Here is a 24,616-nt window from a genome sequence, read left to right on the forward strand (position 1 = left end):
GGGATAGGATTTTCTAATGGCTCCAGAACAAAACCGCAGCGCTTGGCAAATGACAGATCCATCAGACTCAGGGCAGCACCTGAGTCCACAAACGCCATGACAGGATAAGATGACAGTGAGCAAATCAAAGTTACAGATAGAATAAATTTAGGTTGCAAATTACCAATGGCGACAGGACTAACAACCCTAGTAAGACGTTTAGAGCATGCTGAGATAACATGTGTAGAATCACCACAGTAGTAACACAAGCCATTCTGACGTCTATGAATTTTCCGCTCATTTCTAGTCAGGATTCTATCACATTGCATTAAATCAGGTGCCTGTTCAGACAACACCATAAGGGAATTTGCGGTTTTGCGCTCCCGCAACCGCCGGTCGATTTGAATAACCAGCGCCATGGAATCATTCAGACCTGTGGGAATGGGAAAACCCACCATCACATTCTTAATGGCTTCAGAAAGGCCATTTCTGAAATTTGCAGCCAATGCACACTCGTTCCAATGTGTCAGCACGGACCATTTCCGAAATTTTTGGCAATACACTTCAGCCTCGTCCTGGCCCTGAGACATAGCCAGCAAGGCTTTTTCTGCCTGAATCTCAAGATTGGGTTCCTCATAAAGCAAACCGAGCGCCAGAAAAAACGCATCAATATCAGCCAATGCCGGATCTCCTGGCGCCAGCGAGAAGGCCCAATCCTGAGGGTCGCCCCGTAAAAAAGAAATAACAATTTTCACTTGCTGAGCGGAGTCTCCAGATGAACAGGGTCTCAGGGACAAAAACAATTTACAATTATTCCTGAAATTTCTAAATTTAAATCGGTCTCCGGAAAACAGTTCAGGAATCGGAATCTTAGGTTCTGACATAGGATTTCTGATAACATAATCTTGTATGCCCTGCACACGAGCAGCAAGCTGGTCCACACTTGTAATCAAGGTCTGGACATTCATGTCTGCAGCAAACACAAGCCACTCAGAGGTAAAGGGGAAAAGAAAAAAAAAAATGAGAGAGAGAAAAAAAAACTCAGAACTTTCTTTCTTATAATCCCGCTTCTGCAATGCATTTAACATTTAATACTGGCCTGGCAAACTGTTATGACCCCAATGGCGAGGGTCTCAGAGGAACAAGTAAGTCTGCAAAGTACAAAAATCCAGCTCATAGGGCAGTGGTAACTGGGTTGACCATATATCTACTCCTAACGCCAACACTAGAAGTAGCCGGGGAACATGCCTACGTTGGTCGCTAGATGTCTCGCGCCAGCCGGAGGACTAACTACCCCTAGAAGAGGAAAACAAAGACCTCTCTTGCCTCCAGAGAATAGACCCCAAAAGTTGGATACAAGCCCCCCACAAATAATAACGGTGAGGTAAGAGGAAATGACAAACACAGAGATGAACTAGGTTTAGCAAAGAGAGGCCCACTTACTAATAGCAGAATGAAGTAAGATAACTTATTTGGTCAACAAAAACCCTATCAAAAATCCACACTGGAAATTCAAGAACCCCCGAACCGTCTAACGGCCCGGGAGGAGAACTCCAGCCTCCCTAGAGCTTCCAGCAAGGTTAGGATACAGATTATGTACAAGCTGGACAAAAATGCAAACAAAAACAAATAGCAAAAAGCAAGAAAGCAGACTTAGCTTAATCTAGCAGGAACCAGGATCAGTAGACAAGAGCACAACAGATTAGCTCTGATTACAACGTTGCCAGGCATTGAACTGAAGGTCCAGGGAGCTTATATAGCAACACCCCTGACCTAACGACCCAGGTGAGCATACAAGGGATGGCAGACATTCCCAGAGTCAAATCTGTCATGATCTCTGCAGGCAGAGATCATAGCAAGCCTATAGAGGGACAAGCTCTCGGAAGATGGAACTATACTGACCATGAACTAAGCCTGCCGCGCAACTAGAAATAGCCAGGTAGCATTTCCTATTTATCGCTAGATGCCCAGCTCTGGCCTAAGACCTAAATAGCTAGCAGAGGGAAATATAAGACCTGGCTCACCTCTAGAGAAATATTCCAAAGAAGACAGTAGCCCCCCACATATAATGACGGTGAGTTCAGATGAAACAACAAACGCAGCAGGAAAATAGTCTTAGCAAATTTGAGGTCCGCTTACTAGATAGCAGAAGACAGATAGTATACTTTCATGGTCAGCAGAAAAACACTAACAAAACACCATCCAGAGATTACCTTAAACTCTGGCATTAACTCATAACGCCAGAGTAGCAATCCCTGATCAACGAGAGCTTTCCAGACACAGTAACAAAACTTCAGCTGTGAACTGGAACAAATAGGCAAAACAAAACAAGGACAAAAGTCCAACTTATCTAGTAGTTGTCTAGAAGCAGGAACAAGCACTGAGAGGCATCAGATAACATTGTTGACCGGCAAGAAACCACCAGAGAAATGAGCTTAAATAGCGACACCCACTACTGATGGAACCAGGTGAAACAGGAAAGAGGATGACAAGTCCAATTCCACAAGCGGCCACCGGGGGAGCCCAGAATCCAAATTCACAACAGTACCCCCCCCTCAAGGAGGGGGCACCGAACCCTCACCAGATCCACCAGGGCGACCAGGATGAGCCCTATGGAAGGCACGAACAAGATCAGAAGCATGAACATCAGATGCATTGACCCAAGAATTATCCTCCTGGCCGTAACCCTTCCAGTTAACCAGATACTGGAGTTTCCGTCTGGAAACACGAGAGTCCAAAATTTTCTCCACAACGTACTCCAACTCACCCTCAACCAACACCGGAGCAGGAGGCTCAACTGAAGGTACAACAGGCACCTCATACCTGCGCAATAACGACCGATGAAAAACGTTATGAATGGAAAAGGACGCAGGGAGGTCCAAACGGAAAGAAACAGGATTAAGAATCTCCAATATTCTATAAGGGCCGATGAACCGAGGTTTAAACTTAGGAGAAGAGACCCTCATAGGGACAAAACGAGAAGACAACCACACTAAATCTCCAACACAAAGCCGAGAACCAACACGACGATGACGGTTGGCAAAACGCTGAGTCTTCTCCTGGGACAACTTCAAATTGTCCATAACCTGCCCCCAGATGTGATGCAATCTCTCCACCACCGCATCCACTCCAGGACAATCCGAGGATTCCACCTGACCGGAGGAAAATCGAGGGTGAAACCCCGAATTACAGAAAAACGGGGACACCAAGGTGGAAGAACTGGCCCGATTATTGAGGGCGAACTCTGCCAATGGCAAAAAAGCAACCCAATCATCCTGGTCAGCAGAGACAAAACACCTCAGATATGTCTCAAGGGTCTGATTAGTCCGCTCGGTCTGGCCATTAGTCTGAGGGTGAAAAGCAGATGAAAAAGACAAATCTATGCCCATCCTAGCACAGAATGCCCGCCAAAATCTAGACACAAATTGGGTACCTCTGTCAGAAACAATATTCTCAGGAATACCGTGCAATCGGACAACATTCTGAAAAAACAGAGGAACCAACTCAGAAGAAGAAGGCAACTTGGGCAGAGGAACCAAATGGACCATTTTAGAGAAACGGTCACAGACCACCCAGATGACAGACATCTTCTGGGAAACAGGCAGATCTGAAATAAAATCCATCGAGATGTGTGTCCAAGGCCTCTTAGGAATAGGCAAGGGCAACAGCAGTCCGCTAGCCCGAGAACTACAAGACTTGGCCCGAGCACAAACGTCACATGACTGCACAAAGACTCGCACATCTCGTGACAGGGAAGGCCACCAGAAGGATCTTGCCACCAAATCCCTGGTACCAAAAATTCCGGGATGACCTGCCAATGCAGAAGAATGTACCTCAGAGATGACTCTGCTGGTCCAATCATCCGGAACAAACAGTCTATCAGGCGGACAACGATCCGGTCTATCCGCCTGAAACTCTTGCAAGGACCGCCGCAGATCAGGAGAAACGGCCGACAAAATTACTCCCTCCCTAAGGATACCTGTGGGTTCAGAATTACCAGGAGAGTCCGGGTCAAAACTCCTAGAAAGGGCATCTGCCTTAACATTCTTAGAACCCGGTAGGTATGACACCACAAAATTAAAGCGAGAAAAAAATAAAGACCAGCGCGCCTGTCTAGGATTCAGGCGTCTGGCAGTCTCAAGATAAATCAAATTTTTGTGGTCAGTCAATACCACCACCTGATGCCTAGCCCCCTCGAGCCAATGGCGCCACTCCTCAAACGCCCACTTCATGGCCAAAAGCTCCCGATTCCCAACATCATAATTCCGCTCTGCGGGCGAAAATTTGCGAGAAAAGAAGGCACAAGGCCTAATGACGGAGCAGTCGGAACCTTTCTGCGACAACACTGCCCCAGCTCCGATCTCCGAAGCGTCAACCTCAACCTGAAAAGGCAGATTCACATCAGGCTGACGCAACACAGGGGCAGAGGCAAAACGGCGCTTAAGCTCCTGAAAGGCCTCTACAGCATGAGGGGACCAATTAGCAACATCAGCGCCTTGTCTGGTCAAATCAGTCAGTGGTTTAACGACATCCGAAAAACCAGCAATAAATCGGCGGTAAAAGTTGGCAAAGCCCAAAAATCTCTGAAGACCCTTAAGAGAGGAGGGCTGAGTCCAGTCACAAATAGCTTGCACCTTGACGGGATCCATCTCAATGGAAGAGGGAGAAAAAATATACCCCAAAAAGGAAATTTTCTGGACCCCAAAAACGCACTTAGACCCCTTCACACATAAAGAATTAGACCGCAGAACCTGAAAAACTCTCCTGACCTGCTGGACATGAGAGCCCCAGTCATCAGAAAAAATCAGAATATCATCCAGATATATTATCATAAATTTATCCAGAAAATCGCGGAAAATATCATGCATAAAAGACTGGAAAACTGAAGGGGCATTAGAAAGACCAAAAGGCATGACCAAATACTCAAAGTGGCCCTCGGGCGTATTAAATGCGGTCTTCCACTCATCCCCCTGCCTGATCCGCACCAAATTATACGCCCCACGAAGATCAATTTTAGAGAACCACTTAGCACCCTCGATACGAGCAAACAAATCAGTAAGCAATGGCAATGGGTATTGATACTTAACAGTGATCTTATTCAGAAGCCGATAATCAATACATGGTCTCAAAGAGCCGTCTTTTTTTGAGACAAAGAAAAACCCAGCTCCCAAGGGAGAAGAAGATGGACGAATATGTCCCTTTTCCAAAGACTCCTTTATATATTCCCGCATAGCAGCATGTTCCGGCACAGACAAATTAAACAAACGACCCTTTGGATATTTACAACCCGGTATCAAATCTATGGCACAATCGCACTCACGGTGCGGAGGTAACGACCCAAGCTTGGGTTCGTCAAAGACATCTTGATAATCAGAGAGGAACTCAGGGACTTCAGAGGGAATGGACGACGAAATAGAAACCAAAGGTACGTCCCCATGAATACCCTTACATCCCCAGCTCAACACAGACATTGCTCTCCAGTCCAAGACTGGGTTGTGAGACTGCAACCATGGCAATCCCAGTACCAAATCGTCATGTAAATTATACAGCACCAGGAAACGAATAATCTCCTGGTGATCCGGATTGATACGCATGGTTACTTGTGTCCAGTATTGTGGTTTGTTATTAGCCAATGGGGTGGAGTCAATCCCCTTCAGAGGAATAAGAGTCTCCAAAGGCTCTAAATCAAAACCACAACGATTGGCAAAGGACCAATCCATAAGACTCAGAGCGGCGCCAGAGTCAACATAGGCGTCCGTGGCAATGGATGACAAAGAGCAAATCAGGGTTACAGACAAAATAAACTTAGACTGAATGGTGCCAATGGAAACAGACTTATCAAGCTTCTTTGTACGCCTAGAGCATGCCGATATAACATGAGTAGAATCCCCTGCTGGCAATGAGAAGGCCCAATCTTGAGGGTCACCCCTGAGCAAGGAAATCACAATCCTAACCTGCTGAGCAGGGTCTCCAGCTGAACGAGACTTCAGGGACAAATAAAGCTTACAATTATTTCGGAAATTCTGGAAGCTAGCTCTATTCCCTGTGAAGAACTCCGGCAAAGGAATTCTCGGCTCAGATACCGGAGCATGTACCACAAAATCTTGTAAATTTTGTACTTTCGTGATGAGATTATTCAAACCCGCAGTTACACTCTGGAGATCCATTATTGTCAGGTGCACACAGAGCATACAGAGATTAGGAGGAGAGAGAGAAAAAAGACTGCAGCAAGGCAGACTGGAGGAAAAAAAAAAAAAATTCCAGCAGACTTCTTATAACTCTCCTTTCTAAACCTGGGTCTTTAACACTTTACTGGCCGGTCAAACTGTCATGATCTCTGCAGGCAGAGATCATAGCAAGCCTATAGAGGGACAAGCTCTCGGAAGATGGAACTATACTGACCATGAACTAAGCCTGCCGCGCAACTAGAAATAGCCAGGTAGCATTTCCTATTTATCGCTAGATGCCCAGCTCTGGCCTAAGACCTAAATAGCTAGCAGAGGGAAATATAAGACCTGGCTCACCTCTAGAGAAATATTCCAAAGAAGACAGTAGCCCCCCACATATAATGACGGTGAGTTCAGATGAAACAACAAACGCAGCAGGAAAATAGTCTTAGCAAATTTGAGGTCCGCTTACTAGATAGCAGAAGACAGATAGTATACTTTCATGGTCAGCAGAAAAACACTAACAAAACACCATCCAGAGATTACCTTAAACTCTGGCATTAACTCATAACGCCAGAGTAGCAATCCCTGATCAACGAGAGCTTTCCAGACACAGTAACAAAACTTCAGCTGTGAACTGGAACAAATAGGCAAAACAAAACAAGGACAAAAGTCCAACTTATCTAGTAGTAGTCTAGAAGCAGGAACAAGCACTGAGAGGCATCAGATAACATTGTTGACCGGCAAGAAACCACCAGAGAAATGAGCTTAAATAGCGACACCCACTACTGATGGAACCAGGTGAAACAGGAAAGAGGATGACAAGTCCAATTCCACAAGCGGCCACCGGGGGAGCCCAGAATCCAAATTCACAACACAAATCACTAGTAACCACTAGAGGGAGCCAAAAAGGTAAATTCACAACACTCCTGCCCCTTATTCTCCAGACTCCTGCCCCTTATTCTCTGGACTCCTGCCCCTTATTCCCCAGACTTCTGCCCCTTATTCCCCAGACTTCTGCCCCTTATTCCCCAGACTCCTGCCCCTTATTCTCCAGACTCCTGCCCCTTATTCCCCAGACTCCTGCCCCTTATTCCCCAGACTCCTGCCCCTTATTCTCCAGACTCCTGCCCCTTATTCTCCACACTCCTGCCCCCTATTTTCCACACTCCTGCCCCTTATTCTCCACACTTCTGCCCCTTATTCTTCACACTCCTGCCCCTTATTCTCCAGACTTCGGCCCCGTATTCTCCAGACTCCTGCCCCTTATTCTCCACACTCCTGCCCCTTATTCTCCAGACTCCTGCCCCTTATTCTCCAGACTTCTGCCCCTTATTCTCCAGACTCCTGCCCCTTATTCTCCAGACTTCTGCCCCTTATTCTCCACACTCCTGCCCCTTATTCTCCAGACTCCTGCTCCTTATTCTCCACACTCCTGCCCCTTATTCTCCAGACTTCTGCTCCTTATTCTCCACACTTCTGCCCCTTATTCTCCACACTCCTGCCCCTTATTCTCCACACTCCTGCCCCTTATTCTCCAGACTCCTGCTCCTTATTCTCCAGACTCCTGCCCCCTATTCTCCACACTCCTGCCCCTTATTCTCCACACTCCTGCTCCTTATTCTCCAGACTTCTGCCCCTTATTCTCCACACTCCTGTCCCTTTTTCTCCAGACTCCTGCCCCTTTTTCTCCAGACTCCTGCCCCTTATTCTCCACACTCCTGCCCCTTATTCTCCAGACTCCTGCTCCTTATTCTCCAGACTCCTGCCCCTTATTCTCCACACTCCTGCCCCTTATTCTCCAGACTCCTGCCCCTTATTCTCCGCACTCCTGCCCCCTATTCTCCACACTCCTGCCCCTTATTCTCCAGACTCCTGCTCCTTATTCTCCAGACTTCTGCCCCTTATTCTCCAGACTTCTGCCCCTTATTTTCCACACTCCTGCCCCTTATTCTCCACACTCCTGCTCCTTATTCTCCACACTCCTGCCCCTTATTCTCCAGACTCCTGCTCCTTATTCTCCAGACTCCTGCCCCTTATTCTCCACACTCCTGCCCCTTATTCTCCAGACTCCTGCCCCTTATTCTCCGCACTCCTGCCCCCTATTCTCCACACTTCTGCCCCTTATTCTCCAGACTCCTGCTCCTTATTCTCCAGACTCCTGCCCCTTATTCTCCAGACTTCTGCCCCTTATTTTCCACACTCCTGCCACTTATTCTCCACACTCCTGCCCCTTATTCTCCACACTCCTGCCCCTTATTCTCCACACTCCTGCCCATTATTCTCCAGACTTCTGCCCCTTATTCTCCAGACTTCTGCCCTTTATTCTCCAGACTTCTGCCCCTTATTCTCCAGACTTCTGCACCTTATTCTCCAGACTTCTGCCCCTTATTTTCCACACTCCTGCCCCTTATTCTCCACACTCCTGCCCCTTATTCTCCAGACTTCTGCCCCTTATTCTCCAGACTTCTGCCCTTTATTCTCCAGACTTCTGCCCTTTATTCTCACCAATAGAGGAAGCTCAGTACACACAGATTTATACAACCACTGCTAGAGAGAGCTCAATACTTTATACAGTTACAACTGGGGGAAGTTTATTGCATACAGATTTATACAGCCACCACTAAGGGGAGCTGATTATATACAGATTATACAGCTACCACTAGAGGGAGCACACTGCATGAAGATTTAAACAGCCATTACTAGGGGGGAGCTCACTACATACAGATTTATACAGCCACCACTAGGGGGAGCTCCCAACATACAGATTATTATTATTATTATTTATTGTTATAGCGCCATTTATTCCATGGCGCTTTACATGTGAGGAGGTGTGTACATAATAAAAATAATACATAATAATACAGATTTATACAGCCATCACTAGAGGGAGTTCACAACTTACATATTAATACAGCTGCCACTAGGACAAGCTCACTACATACAGATTTATATAGCCGTCACTAGATGGGGGCTCACAACGTACATATTTATACAGCTGCCACTAGGGGGAGCTCACTACATACGTATTTATACAGTCACCACTAGAGGGAGCTCACTAGATACAGATTTATACAGTCACCACTGCATACAGATAATAACTAAATATGAGCATTAGAAGTCTGTATACATTGATTGATCATGTAGTGGCAGTCAGAAAGATCCTATGTGTGTGAGATGACGCTGGAGAAGCAGTTCTGTGCTATGACCCCTTCTGCCAAACGCAGACGAGTTTCTATTATACTTTTCCTTCAATTGTTCCTTTCCTGATTTTTGCTACAAATACTGATGTAAAGACATAAATACAGGAGGAAAATGTTGGGCCGATTCTTTTTTCCCATTGATCCTCAGAGAAAGATTATTTCAAGTCCTTTTCCCATTCTAATATGTAGGGTTTTTTTTTTTCAAACTTGTTTAAATCTCCTATAAGCAAGCCGTTTGCCTCAGATACATGATGTTTCCTTTTCCTTCTTTCCTTTTTTTCCTATATTCCTACCCAATATATAATGTGCCTTTCCTTACCTTTGCCCCTTTTCCCTTTATGTATATATAAAAATGTTAAAATAATAATAAAAATATTGAAACAGAAATACTGATGTAAATACTGAGCAAACACTGAATGTGTGAATGAGGCCTAAATGTTTGGCACATGATGTATGGCACATTGATGGTGCGTGCTCAGGAGCTGAGCCTGTGCCATCACTGACCGGCCTCGGCCACATACTCAGGGCCCTGCCCGAAATCCCTTCTCCCACCTATGTTCACCTGGAGGTTTCCCAACAGTCTGCCGCTGGGTCAGGACAGCTGATCCGTTATCAGGAAAGTACGAGATTCCTGTTCTCACGGATCTGGGAACGATCATCCCGGGCGCGGCTCCTCCTGGAAAAGTATTTCTACATTAATGAGATGGGAAAGTCAGCAAGTGAAGACAGATTCCCGAGTATCTGCCAGAAAGTAATATCCTCGAGTCCAGCGCCTTCCGGAAACAGCAAAAACATAACGTTCAAGAAACACGAGGACGACGGAAATGAGCCCAAGCCGCAGGTCAGATCAATAACAGAAAGCAACAATCCCTGAATGATTCTGATGGTTCTGTCTGAGAGGTGGATACATTGACATTTCATTTCTGGATTTATTCTACCATCGCAGAGGTGAACATTTCATTGTCCCAATACATCTGAAATAAAAATGGTGCAAGTTGTCCTAACAGAAATCCTCTTTAGTTTTGTGTACACAGCACCAGTGCTGACCAATGAGTCCACATGGTAACAGAGTGCAAATAAACATAGCAGTCAGGGGACTAATGTAGTTTTTCGGTGCATCTTTACAGAAGTCAAAGCTTAGTTTTAATGAATAAATTTCCACAGCCATGACAGTGGCATCCATCACCCAAAGGTGAAAATAGTATATCAGTATAATAGATACAGTGGGGGAAATAAGTATTGGATCCCTTGCTGATTTTGTAAGTTTGCCCACTGACAAAGACATGAACAGTCTATAATTTTAAGGGTAGGTTAACTGTAACATTGAGAGATAGAATATCAAAAATAAAATTCAGAAAATCACATTGTATAAATTATATAAATTTATTTGCATTTTGCAGTGAGAAAAAAGTATTTGATCCCTCTGGCAAACAAGACTTAATACTTGGTGGCAAAACCGTTGTTGGCAAGCCGAGTAGTCAGATGTTTCTTGTAGCTGATGATGAGGTTTGCGCACATGTCAGGAGGAATTTTGCTCCACTCCTCTTTGCAGATCATCTCTAAATCTTGAAGATTTTGAGGCTGTCGCTTGGCAACTCGGAGCTTCATCTCCCTCCATAAGTTTTCTATGGGATGAAGGTCTGGAGACTGGCTAGGCCACTCCATGACCTTAATGTGCTTCTTTTTGGTCCACTCCTTTGTTGCCTTGGCTGTATGTTTTGGATCATTGTCTTGCTGGAAGACCCAGCCACGACCCATTTTTAATGTCCTGGCGCAGGGAACGAGGTTGTCACTCAGGATTTTACGGTACATGGCTCCATCCATTCTCCCATTGATGCGATGAAGTAGTCCTGTGCCCTTAGCAGATAAACATCCCCAAAACATGTTTCCACCTCCATGCTTGACAGTGGAGATGGTGTTCTTTAGGTCATAAGCATCATTTCTCTTCCTCCAAACACGGCGAGTTGAGTTAATGCCGAAGACCTAGATTTTTGTCTCATCTGACCACAGCACCTTCTCCCAATCACTCACAGAATCATCCTGGTGTTCATTAGTAATGAACGTGAATGTGGGTTGAACGCTTTGTACCTCCGCAGAGTCCAACCTGCAGCATGGAGATGTTACAGCTTAATGGATGGGATTTCAAGAAATCCCATGCCCACTATGCATCCAGAGACGCCTGCGGGCCTGCAGCTTACCTGGGCATGAAACATGTCTTTCCAGACCGCAACATGTCAATTTATCTTATCTCCCCCTAGTAGTGACTGCAGACAGGATCTTATCATGTATGTCTGTATACAGGGAGCTCCCCCTAGTGGTGACTGCAGACAAGACCTTATGTATCTCTGTATACAGGGAGCTCCCCCTAGTGGTGACTGCAGACAGGATCTTATCATGTATCTCTGTATACAGGGAGCTCCCCCTAGTGGTGGCTGCAGACAGGATCTTATCATGTATCTCTGTATACAGGGAGCTCCCCCTAGTGGTGACTGCAGACAGGATCTTATCATGTATCTCTGTATACAGGGAGCTCCCCCTAGTGGTGACTGCAGACAGGATCTTATCATGTATCTCTGTATACAGGGAGCTCCCCCTAGTGGTGGCTGCAAACAGGATGTTATCATGTATCTCTGTATACAGGGAGCTCCCCCTAGTGGTGACTGCAAACAGGATGTTATCATGTATCTCTGTATACAGGGAGCTCCCCTAGTGGTGGCTGCAGACAGGATCTTATCATGTATCTCTGTATACAGGGAGCTCCCGCTAGTGGTGGCTGCAGACAGGATCTTATCATGTATCTCTGTATACAGGGAGCTCCCCCTAGTGGTGACTGCAGACAGGATCTTATCATGTATCTCTGTATACAGGGAGCTCCCCCTAATGGTGACTGCAAACAGGATGTTATCATGTATCTCTGTATACAGGGAGCTCCCCCTAGTGGTGACTGCAAACAGGATGTTATCATGTATCTCTGTATACAGGGAGCTCCCCTAGTGGTGGCTGCAGACAGGATCTTATCATGTATCTCTGTATACAGGGAGCTCCCGCTAGTGGTGGCTGCAGACAGGATCTTATCATGTATCTCTGTATACAGGGAGCTCCCCCTAGTGGTGGCTGCAGACAGGATGTTATCATGTATCTCTGTATACAGGGAGCTCCCCCTAATGGTGGCTGCAGACAGGATCTTATCATGTATCTCTGTATACAGGGAGCTCCCCCTAGTGGTGGCTGCAGACAGGATCTTATCATGTATCTCTGTATACAGGGAGCTCCCCTAGTGGTGGCTGCAGACAGGATCTTATCATGTATCTCTGTATACAGGGAGCTCCCCCTAGTGGTGACTGCAGACAGGATCTTATCACGTATCTCTGTATACAGGGAGCTCCCCCTAGTGGTGACTGCAGACAGGATCTTATCATGTATCTCTGTATACCGAGAGCTCCCCCTAGTGGTGACTGCAGACAGGATCTTATCATGTATCTCTGTATACCGGGAGCTCCCCCTAGTGGTGGCTGCAGACAGGATCTTATCATGTATCTCTGTATACAGGGAGCTCCCCCTAGTGGTGACTGCAGACAGGATCTTATCATGTATCTCTGTATACAGGGAGCTCCCCCTAGTGGTGGCTGCAGACAGGGTCTTATCATGTATCTCTGTATACAGGGAGCTCCGCCTAGTGGTGGCTGCAGACAGGATCTTATCATATATCTCTGTATACAGGGAGCTCCCCCTAGTGGTGACTGCAGACAGGGTCTTATCACGTATCTCTGTATACAGGGAGCTCCCCCTAGTGGTGGCTGCAGACAGGATCTTATCATATATCTCTGTATACAGGGAGCTCCCCCTAGTTGTGGCTGCAGACAGGATCTTACCATGTATCTCTGTATACAGTTAGCTCCCCCTAGTGGTGACTGCAGACAGGGTCTTATCACGTATCTCTGTATACAGGGAGCTCCCCCTAGTAGTGACTGCAGAAAGAATCTTATCATGTATATCTGTATACAGGGAGCTCCCCCTAGTGGTGACAGCAGACAGGATCTTATCATGTATCTCTGTATACAGGGAGCTCCCCCTAGTGGTGACTGCAGACAGGATCTTATCATGTATCTCTGTATACAGGGAGCTCCCCCTAGTGGTGGCTGCAGACAGGATCTTATCATGTATCTCTGTATACAGGGAGCTCCCCCTAGTGGTGGCTGCAGACAGGATCTTATCATGTATCTCTGTATACAGGGAGCTCCCCCTAGTGGTGGCTGCAGACAGAATCTTACCATGTATCTCTGTATACAGGGAGCTCCCCCTAGTGGTGACTGCAGACAGGATCTTATCATGTATCTCTGTATACAGGGAGCTCCCCCTAGTGGTGGCTGCAGACAGGATCTTATCATGTATCTCTGTATACAGGGAGCTCCCCCTAGTGGTGACTGCAGACAGGATCTTATCATGTATCTCTGTATAGAGAGCTCCCCCTAGTGGTGACTGCAGACAGGATCTTATCATGTATCTCTGTATAAAGGGAGCTCCCTCTAGTGGTGGCTGCAGACAGGATCTTATCATGTATCTCTGTATACAGGGAGCTCCCCCTAGTGGTGGCTGCAGACAGAATCGTATTTTATTTCTTTGTGGGCAGAAGTAATTCCTTAGTGTGTGTTTTACCTGCGGTACATGTGAAAAATATAATATCACAATATTCATTTAATTTCCGACAGGGCCTATTAATCTCTGGACTGCATTTCATATTGTCTTGACTGGGAGATAAACAGAAATACCAGATACAGACCCTGAGTATGAAGAGTTTACACTCATTAATATGAGATCACATTAAAATTGTTGTAGTGAGGTTATAACAAGAGGATAACGATTTATCCAAATTTTTCCTGAAGTCTTCTGACATTTTATGACAGATTTTAGTGGCAACAGGAATGGACCAGACGATTGCCTGATATGACTGTGAACTTGTGTGGCACATCACATTAGATAGTGAATCCAACCCTTGCCTGGAAGCCAACGGGCAAATGACCTGACCCTATAAAGGAGGATAGGGGTCCTCTTTGAGACTTCCTCTGAGAACAATGGCTCAGTACTGGGCAGCCGGCATTGGAATGCAAATACTTGGTGTCAAGCAATCAGGTCCAAATAATGACTCAGTTTTATCCAGATACCAACCCGCGTCCAATACACCAATGGCAGATGTCAGTAGGGTCCCACTATACCGGGTTCATCTACAGAATCCACATGTGCCCATGAACGTATAGCCTTTCTGTAAGGGGCAGGACTGAGCCGCCACATACATGGATCTACGCGGAAAACAAATGCACGACTTCTGCAGCATAAAACCTCGCCAGACGTGGACGGTTGTTTAGTTGGGGAAGAAGAATCGCTTCATCTTCACATCAGTCCACAAGTTTTATTGTAGAGAAGTAAAGAATTTCTTTTTAGGGTCTGTTCACACATACTGTCTAAATGCCCCAGAAATCACAAATTGTGCGGAGTGTAAATGCAGCTTAGATACAATTAATGCGAATAATACAAAGTCTGTGGCTTCTTGTTTGTAAACGCATAAAACCACAACGAAGAAAACGTGTTAAAACCGCAACACTGGGCGATCATCAAATCCTGCGGTAATTTCATGGTGGAGCGATCACTCCGGATCAATAATTTACTCTGAATGAAGCTGGATGCAATTTCCAGATGAGCAGAGAATCTTCTGATTGGACCGGAGGCTGCAACAATGTAACAAATCGGGGAAACTTTCCGTCTCAGACGGTGACGAGGGGCCGATCAGTGATGATTGTACCGGGGGGGGGGGCTGTGCAGAGGATCCCCTTGCAGACACCACCATCACCCCCGCCATCCAGCCAGGGTTAACCCCTCAGCGCCCGAACTGGGACTTTAATGAGCCCCATTCCCATCCGGAGCAGCAAATGGATGCAGTGAGGGGGGGCAGGGTGGGAGGGGGTGAGGGGGGGGGGGGGCAGGGAGGGGTGAGGGGGGGGGGGGTCGAGGAGGAGGAGGAGGGAAGATTGAAAACAGATCAGTCCGGGCTGAAGTAATGGGCTCAGATCATCTGACTCCAGTCAGGGGGGCAGTGACACAGTTTGGGGGGAGGAGGCTCCAAACTTTATTCTGCGCTCAACTTCCCCGGGACTTCAGGCTGCTGCAGGCTGCGCTCCCCCGACAATCCGGGGCTCCCTGCCCGGACCCCTCCCCGGACCCCCGACCCCCGAGGACCCCCGGACTGAGCTCCCCCGAGGACCCCCGGAGCCTGGATCCCTCTGCTCCGCTCCTCTGGCTTCTGTTCTGGGGGCATCTGGGCTGAACCCCAATGGATCCCGGCTGCTGGCAGCTCTGACCATGGCCCCCTCCTCCTGATCTGCCGGGACCCCCATGCCTGCTGGACCCGAGGATTATTACCCCTGAGGTAAGTGCTTTATGCCCCTCACCCTGCCCTGTACATGGCTCTGGGCTGTATCGGGGGGCTGCTGCTCCATTATTGGGGGCCCCGTCCTGCCATGTGCCCCTCTGTGTATATTGCGGCTCAGTACTGGCTGCTTCATGGATCCCCTCTGGTCAGTATTTGCCCCATTGTCCCCTTTATTCATGTGCCAGGGTCGCAGCTCAGTGACAGAAGCCGCAGAGGAGCAGACAATGCCACAGGGAACAATTATTATTATTATTATTATTATTATTTATTGTTATAGCGCCATTTATTCCATGGCGCTTTACAAGTGAGGAGGGGTATACATAATAAAAACAAGTACAATAATCTTGAACAATACAAGTCATAACTGGTACAGTAGGAGAGAGGACCCTGCCCGCGAAGGCTTACAATCTACAAGGGATGGGTGAGGATACAATGACACGATCCTCCTTTATGTGGAGCACAATGCTGGACGTAAAGCCGCTCACTGTGTGAATAGTCGCCTCCTGGTGCGAGCGCGTCTCCTGCTCCTCATTATTACACTGGGGCGAAGTTTGTTGCAAACTTTACAATCTGTGTGATGCCAAGAACCAAGGAGCCATAAGGAGCCAGAACAGATGAGCAAAACCTAACGAAAGTGTGACAGGTCCGTGCCCCATATACCCAGAGCTGCCACCTCCATGCCCCATATACCCAGAGCTGCCACCTCCATGCCCCATATACCCAGAGCTGCCACCTCCATGCCTCATACCCAGAGCTGCCACCTCCATGCCTCATATACCCAGAGCTGCCACCTCCATGCCCCATATAGGCAGAGCTGCCACCTCCATGCCCCATACCCAGAGATGCCACCTCCATGCCCCATATACCCAGAGCTGCCACCTCCATGCCCCATATACGCAGAGCTGCCACCTCCATGCCCCATATACCCAGAGCTGCCACCTCCATGCCCCATATACCCAGAGCTGCCACCTCCATGCCCCATATACCCAGAGATGCCACCTCCATGCCCCATATACCCAGAGATGCCACCTCCATGCCCCATATACCCAGAGATGCCAGCTCCATGCCCCATATACCCAGAGATGCCAGCTCCATGCCCCATATACCCAGAGATGCCAGCTCCATGCCCCATATACCCAGAGATGCCACCTCCATGCCCCATATACCCAGAGATGCCACCTCCATGCCCCATATACCCAGAGCTGCCACCTCCATGCCCCATATATCCAGAGATGCCACCTCCATGCCCCATATACCCAGAGACTGCACTAAGAATCTACACCTGGAGAACACACAGACTCTGTCCCCATAAATTAGAGCTGTATTTTGAGCCTGCTGCGTGAACACATTTCCAAAGCTATCCTATCAGAACTTGCTAATATTGATGCAGAACCATTTTATAAGTACCTGTTCCCATTTCCATACTATTACTGTGAAGTATCATGGATTCTGATACATTCTGCTCTTTCTGAAATGGTTATATTATATGTTGAATGGGAGGAATAGTCACAGAAATTTCTGCAAGAAACATTCCAGGTATGATGGATACATTTCTGTGCAGAATCCATTGCATCGTCGTGAGATATGGCCATAAGCAGCAGTTGTGCTAGTGCTCGGCGCTATCTGCCACATTATCTGGGGAAGGTGAGAAGCTCAGACTCCTCATCACTCCTCAATAGTCTCAGAGGTGTTATCTGAGGGACTGCTCTTCAGGGAAATACTGATACTCAGGAGATAGGAAGAAGAACTGAGGGTCAAGTCTGGAGCTGAGCAAGCTGGAGACCTCAGTGATAAAGCTGAGAGTCATCCAGGGTTAGGAGGAATGTGCATCAGAGACAATCACTTCCTCCAGCCCTGAGCATTGCTCACATCACATGTTAACTGTTTAACTGCCCCAGGGGCAAGTGCAGGGCAGAGGATCCAGGGTCGCTGCTGGACCCTGGGGCGACGACGGCACATGTCTGTTGTTTGCACTGAAGTTGTCGCTGTTAAGAACATTTTGTGCAGGGATTGGAAGATTGTGAAGAAAGTTTGTTTTAGACTTAATCCTGCACAATCGTGGAGTGAAAACAGGATGGATGTAAATGTGGCGGCGGTGGGCTGGGTACAAATGAGCCCAGAGCAAGCGAGAGGACGAGGGAGGATGGCTGGGAACGCCAGAAACATTGGAGAAGAAAGGTTCATAGAAATCTAGACAGAAGGGAAATTATAATGTGGGGAGACGAATTGTAACATTTGTGTTTATTGTTTTATAGAATCTGTAAATATTTACTGTATCCAGATAAAACGTAGTCGGCATAAGTACGAAGATTCGCTGCTCACAACCCTCTCTGTATGGCAGCGACCGAGAGAGAAGGTTTGTGTCCACTATTTACAGTATAGGGCCCCGGGCCCCTTCCCTGTGTGTTATATTCAGGGCCTGATATTTATAGTATAGGGCCCCGGGCCCCTTCCCTGTGTGTTATATTCAGGGCCTGATATTTATAGTATAGGGCCCCGGGCCCCTTCCCTGTGTGTTATATTCAGGGCCTGATATTTATAGTATAGGGCCCCGCGCCCCTACCCTGTGTGTTATATTCAGGGCCTGATATTTATAGTATAGGGCCCCCCTGCCCTGTGTGCTATATTCAGGGCCTGATATTTATAGTATAGGGCCCCGCGCCCCTACCCTGTGTGTTATATTCAGGGCCTGATATTTATAGTATAGGGCCCCCCTGCCCTGTGTGCTATATTCAGGGCCTGATATTTATAGTATAGGGCCCCGGGCCCCTTCCCTGTGTGTTATATTCAGGGCCTGATATTTATAGTATAGGGCCCCGCGCCCCTGCCATGTGTGTTATATTCAGGGCCTGATATTTATAGTATAGGGCCCCGGGCCCCTGCCCTGTGTGTTATATTCAGGGCCTGATATTTATAGTATAGGACCCCGGGCCCCTGCCCTGTGTGTTATACTCAGGGCCTGATATTTATAGTATAGGGCCCCGGGCCCCTGCCCTGTGTGTTATAATCAGGGCCTGATATTTATAGTATAGGGCCCCGGGCCCCTGCCCTGTGTGTTATATTCAGGGCCTGATATTTATAGTATAGGGCCCCGGGCCCCTGCCCTGTGTGTTATATTCAGGGCCTGATATTTATAGTATAGGGCCCCGGGCCCCTGCCCTGTGTGTTATATTCAGGGCCTGATATTTATAGTATAGGGCCCCGGGCCCCTGCCCGGTGTGTTATATTCAGGGCCTGATATTTATAGCATAGGGCCCCGGGCCCCTGCCCTGTGTATTATAATCAGGGCCTGATATTTATAGTATAGGGCCCCGGGCCCCTGCCCTGTGTGTTATAATCAGGGCCTGATATTTATAGTATAGGGCCCCGGGCCCCTACCCTGTGTGTTATATTCAGGGCCTGATATTTATAGTATAGGGCCCCGGGCCCCTACCCTGTGTGTTATAATCAGGGCCTGATATTTACAGTATAGGGCCCTGGGCCCCTGCCCTGTGTGTTATATTCAGGGCCTGATATTTACAGTATAGGGCACCGGGCCCCTGCCCTGTGTATTATAATCAGGGCCTGATATTTATAGTATAGGGCCCCGCGCCCCTGCCCTGTGTGTTATATTCAGGGCCTGATATTTATAGTATAGGGCCCCGGGCCCCTGCCCCGTGTGTTATATTCAGGGCCTGATATTTATAGTATAGGGCCCCGGCCCTGTGTGTTATATTCAGGGCCTGATATTTATAGTATAGGACCCCGGGCCCCTGCCCTGTGTGTTATATTTAGGGCCTGATATTTACAGTATAGGGCCCCGGGCCCCTGCCCTGTGTGTTATATTCAGGGCCTGATATTTATAGTATAGGGCCCCGGGCCCCTGCCCTGTGTGTTATATTCAGGACCTGATATTTACAGTATAGGGCCCCGGCCCTGTGTGTTATATTCAGGGCCTGATATTTATAGTATAGGGCCCCGGGCCCCTGCCCTGTGTGTTATATTCAGGGCATGATATTTATAGTATAGGGCCCCGGGCCCCTGCCCTGTGTGTTATATTCAGGGCCTGATATTTATAGTATAGGGCACCGGGCTCCTGCCCTGTGTGTTATATTCAGGGCCTGATATTTATAGTATAGGGCCCCGGGCCCCTGCCCTGTGTGTTATAATCAGTGCCTGATATTTATAGTATAGGGCCCCGGGCCCCTGCCCTGTGTGTTATATTCAGGCCCTGATATTTACAGTATAGGGCCCCGGGCCCCTGCCCTGTGTGTTATACTCAGGGCCTGATATTTATAGTATAGGGCCCCGGGCCCCTGCCCTGTGTATTATAATCAGGGCCTGATATTTATAGTATAGGGCCCCGGGCCCTTGCCCTGTGTGTTATATTCAGGGCCTGATATTTATAGTATAGGGCCCCGGGCCCCTGCCCTGTGTGTTATAATCAGTGCCTGATATTTATAGTATAGGGCCCCGGGCCCCTGCCCTGTGTGTTATATTCAGGGCCTGATATTTATAGTATAGGGCCCCGGCCCTGTGTGTTATATTCAGGGCCTGATATTTATAGTATAGGGCCCCGGGCCCCTGCCCTGTGTATTATATTCAGGGCCTGATATTTATAGTATAGGGCCCGGGCCCCTGCCCTGTGTGTTATATTCAGGGCCTGATATTTATAGTATAGGGCCCCGGGCCCCTGCCCTGTGTATTATAATCAGGGCCTGATATTTATAGTATAGGGCCCCTGCCCTGTGTGTTATATTCAGGGCCTGATATTTATAGTATAGGGCCCCGGGCCCCTGCACTGTGTGTTATATTCAGGGCCTGATATTTATAGTATAGGGCCCCGGGCCCCTGCCCTGTGTGTTATTTTCAGGGCCTGATATTTATAGTATAGGGCCCCGGGCCCCTGCCCCGTGTGTTATATTCAGGGCCTGATATTTATAGTATAGGGCCCCGGGCCCCTGCCCTGTGTGCTATATTCAGGGCCTGATATTTATAGTATAGGGCCCCGGGCCCCTGCCCTGTGTGCTATATTCAGGGCCTGATATTTACAGTATAGGGCCCCGGGCCCCTGCCCTGTGTGTTATATTCAGGGCCTGATATTTACAGTATAGGGCCCTGGGCCCCTGCCCTGTGTATTATAATCAGGGCCTGATATTTATAGTATAGGGCCCCGGGCCCCTGCCCTGTGTATTATATTCAGGGCCTGATATTTATAGTATAGGGCCCCGGGCCCCTGCCCTGTGTGCTATATTCAGGGCCTGATATTTACAGTATAGGGCCCCGGGCCCCTGCCCTGTGTGTTATATTCAGGGCCTGATATTTATAGTATAGGGCCCCGGGCCCCTGCCCTGTGTGTTATAATCAGGGCCTGATATTTATAGTATAGGGCCCCGGGCCCCTGCCCTGTGTATTATAATCAGGGCCTGATATTTATAGTATAGGGCCCCGGGCCCCTGCCCTGTGTATTATATTCAGGGCCTGATATTTATAGTATAGGGCCCAGGCCCCTGCCCTGTGTGTTATATTCAGGGCCTGATATTTATAGTATAGGGCCCCGGGCCCCTGCCCTGTGTGTTATATTCAGGGCCTGATATTTATAGTATAGGGCCCCGGGCTCCTGCCCTGTGTGTTATATTCAGGCCCTGATATTTATAGTATAGGGCCCCGGGCCCCTGCCCTGTGTGTTATATTCAGGGCCTGATATTTATAGTATAGGGCCCCGGGCCCCTGCCCTGTGTGTTATATTCAGGGCCTGATATTTTTAGTATAGGACCCCGGGCCCCTACCCTGTGTGATATATTCAGGGCCTGATATTTATAGTATTAGGCCCCGGGCCCCTGCCCTGTGTGTTATATTCAGGGCCTGATATTTTTAGTATAGGGCCCCGGGCCCCTGCCCTGTGTGATATATTCAGGGCCTGATATTTATAGTATAGGGCCCCGGGCCCCAGCCCTGTGTGTTATATTCAGGGCCTGATATTTATAGTATAGGGCCCCGGGCCCCTGCCCTGTGTATTATAATCAGGGCCTGATATTTATAGTATAGGGCCCCGGGCCCCTACCCTGTGTGATATATTCAGGGCCTGATATTTATAGTATAGGGCCCCGGGCCCCTGCCCTGTGTGCTATATTCAGGGCCTGATATTTATAGTATAGGGCCCCGGGCCCCTACCCTGTGTGATATATTCAGGGCCTGATATTTATAGTATAGGGCCCCGGGCCCTGTGTGTTATATTCAGGGCCTGATATTTATAGTATAGGGCCCCGGGCCCTGTCCTGTGTGTTATATTCAGGGCCTGATATTTATAGTATAGGGCCCCGGGCCCCTGCCCTGTGTGTTATATTCAGGGCCTGATATTTATAGTATAGGACCCTGGGCCCCTGCCCTGTGTGTTATATTCAGGGCCTGATATTTATAGTATAGGACCCCGGGCCCCTGCCCTGTGTATTATAATCAGGGCCTGATATTTATAGTATAGGGCCCCGGGCCCCTGCACTGTGTGTTATATTCAGGGCCTGATATTTATAGTATAGGACCCCGGGCCCCTGCCCTGTGTGTTATATTCAGGGCCTGATATTTATAGTATAGGGCCCCGGGCCCCTACCCTGTGTGTTATATTCAGGGCCTGATATTTATAGTATAGGGCCCCGGGCCCCTGCCCTGTGTGTTATATTCAGGGCCTGATATTTATAGTATAGGGCCCCGGGCCCCTGCCCTGTGTGATATATTCAGGGCCTGATATTTATAGTATAGGGCCCCGGGTCCCTGCCCTGTGTGCTATATTCAGGGCCTGATATTTATAGTATAGGGCCCCGGGCCCCTGCCCTGTGTGTTATATTCAGGGCCTGATATTTATAGTATAGGGCCCCGGGCCCTGTGTATTATAATCAGGGCCTGATATTTATAGTATAGGGCCCCGGGCCCCTACCCTGTGTGATATATTCAGGGCCTGATATTTATAGTATAGGGCCCCGGGCCCCTGCCCTGTGTGCTATATTCAGGGCCTGATATTTATAGTATAGGACCCCGGGACCCTGCCCTGTGTGTTATATTCAGGGCCTGATATTTATAGTATAGGACCCCGGGCCCCTGCCCTGTGTATTATAATCAGGGCCTGTTATAAGCAGGGGTTGTTAGGAAACTTCACTGAGATGGAAACAGAATAGTGAGTGCAGCTCTGGGGTATAACACAGGATGTAACTCAGGATCAGTAATGTAATGTATGTACACAGTGACTGCACCAGCAGAATAGTGAGTGCAGCTCTGGAGTATAATACAGGATGTAACTCAGGATCAGTAATGTAATGTATGTACACAGTGACTGCACCAGCAGAATAGTGAGTGCAGCTCTGGGGTATAATACAGGATGTAACTCAGGATCAGTAATGTAATGTATGTACACAGTGACTGCACCAGCAGAATAGTGAGTGCAGCTCTGGGGTATAATACAGGAGGTAACTCAGGATCAGTAATGTAATGTATGTACACAGTGACTGCACCAGCAGAATAGTGAGTGCAGCTCTGGGGTATAATACAGGATGTAACTCAGGATCAGTAATGTATGTACACAGTGACTGCATCAGCAGAATAGTGAGTGCAGCTCTGGAGTATAATACAGGATGTAACTGAGGATCAGTAATGTAATGTATGTACACTGTGACTGCACCAGCAGAATAGTGAGTGCAGCTCTGGGGTATAATACAGGATGTAACTCAGGATCAGTAATGTAATGTATGTACACAGTGACTGCACCAGCAGAATAGTGAATGCTGCTCTGGGGAATAATACAGGAGGTAACTCAGGATCAGTAATGTAATGTATGTACACAGTGACTGCACCAGCAGAATAGTGAGTGCAGCTGTGGGGTATAATACAGGATGTAACTCAGGATCAGTAATGTAATGTGTGTACACAGTGACTGCACCAGCAGAATAGTGAGTGCAGCTCTGGGGTATAATACAGGATGTAACTCAGGATCAATAATGTAATGTATGTACACAGTGACTGCACCAGAAGAATAGTGAGTGCAGCTGTGGGGTATAATACAGGATGTAACTCAGGATCAGTAATGTAATGTATGTACACAGTGACTGCACCAGCAGAATAGTGAGTGCAGCTGTGGGGTATAATACAGGATGTAACTCAGGATCAGTAATGTAATGTGTGTACACAGTGACTGCACCAGCAGAATAGTGAGTGCAGCTCTGGGGTATAATACAGGATGTAACTCAGGATCAATAATGTAATGTATGTACACAGTGACTGCACCAGAAGAATAGTGAGTGCAGCTGTGGGGTATAATACAGGATGTAACTCAGGATCAGTAATGTAATGTGTGTACACAGTGACTGCACCAGCAGAATAGTGAGTGCAGCTCTGGGGTATAATACAGGATGTAACTCAGGATCAATAATGTAATGTATGTACACAGTGACTGCACCAGCAGAATAGTGAGTGCAGCTCTGGGGTATAATACAGGATGTAACTCAGGATCAGTAGTGTAATGTATGTACACAGTGACTGCACCAGCAGAATAGTGAGTGCAGCTGTGGGGTATAATACAGGATGTAACTCAGGATCAGTAATGTAATGTATGTACACAGTGACTGCACCAGAAGAATAGTGAGTGCAGCTGTGGGGTATAATACAGGATGTAACTCAGGATCAGTAATGTAATGTGTGTACACAGTGACTGCACCAGCAGAATAGTGAGTGCAGCTCTGGGGTATAATACAGGATGTAACTCAGGATCAATAATGTAATGTATGTACACAGTGACTGCACCAGCAGAATAGTGAGTGCAGCTCTGGGGTATAATACAGGATGTAACTCAGGATCAGTAGTGTAATGTATGTACACAG

At 47.7% G+C, this 24,616-nt stretch overlaps 1 protein-coding gene across 3 annotated transcripts in view; it reads left to right on the plus strand.

Annotated features, from left to right (window-relative positions):
• The first annotated feature begins 15,372 nt into the window (after positions 1-15,372).
• Positions 15,373-24,616, plus strand: part of GLI2 (GLI family zinc finger 2) — a 154,781-nt gene continuing 145,537 nt past the window's right edge. For all 3 annotated transcript variants that reach the window (XR_013217880.1, XM_077273287.1, XM_077273288.1), the window contains exon 1: positions 15,373-15,770. The gene's annotated coding sequence lies outside the window, so the exon portion shown is untranslated. The remainder of the gene's footprint in view (positions 15,771-24,616) is intronic.

The sequence above is a fragment of the Ranitomeya variabilis genome, chromosome 7 (genome assembly GCF_051348905.1).
Source record: "Ranitomeya variabilis isolate aRanVar5 chromosome 7, aRanVar5.hap1, whole genome shotgun sequence".
NCBI classification, from domain to species: Eukaryota; Metazoa; Chordata; class Amphibia; order Anura; family Dendrobatidae; genus Ranitomeya; species Ranitomeya variabilis.